This window comes from Nannochloropsis gaditana, assembly GCF_000240725.1.
Source record: "Nannochloropsis gaditana CCMP526 unplaced genomic scaffold scaffold703, whole genome shotgun sequence".
NCBI classification, from domain to species: Eukaryota; class Eustigmatophyceae; order Eustigmatales; family Monodopsidaceae; genus Microchloropsis; species Microchloropsis gaditana.
The window spans coordinates 3015-3525 of record NW_005803250.1 but is presented as its reverse complement, the minus strand read 5'-3'; positions in this window follow the sequence as shown (position 1 = coordinate 3525).

Below are 511 nucleotides of genomic sequence, written 5' to 3'. Positions count from 1 at the left end.
GGAGGGAGGGAGGGAGGGAGGGAGGGCGCGTACCCGAGACGAGGTTCCAGAAAATCGAACCCTGGCAGAAGTTGGCAGCTGTCTCGACTTGGGCCTGGGCCCATGGCCGGGGGGAGGAGTGATCGTCCTGGTGATGGGCTTGCATGCTGAGGGAAAGAGGGAGGGAGGAAGGAAGGGAGGGGGGGGGTTGTCAAAACTCGTGCAAGCGCCAGGTCTCCTTGAAGGAGGAGAGGAGGGAGGGGAAATAGGGAGGGAGAGGAGCATCGAAGAGTGAACTCATCAGTCCGCCATGGCACATTCATTCATTCACAGAGACGCGGTTTAGAATCTCGCTGCGTTCTTCACGTATTCCCATATGTCCTATTTCGATGTCGGGCACAGCGCTTCAAGGGTACAAGACATCGTGGAGGGGGCGCTACCTGTGCGTCGTCAAGTGCGTGGCTTGGGAGAAAACGCCAAAGAGAAAGCCGATGGTGGTTTGATAGGCAGTGAAGGAGGAGATGGTTTGGAG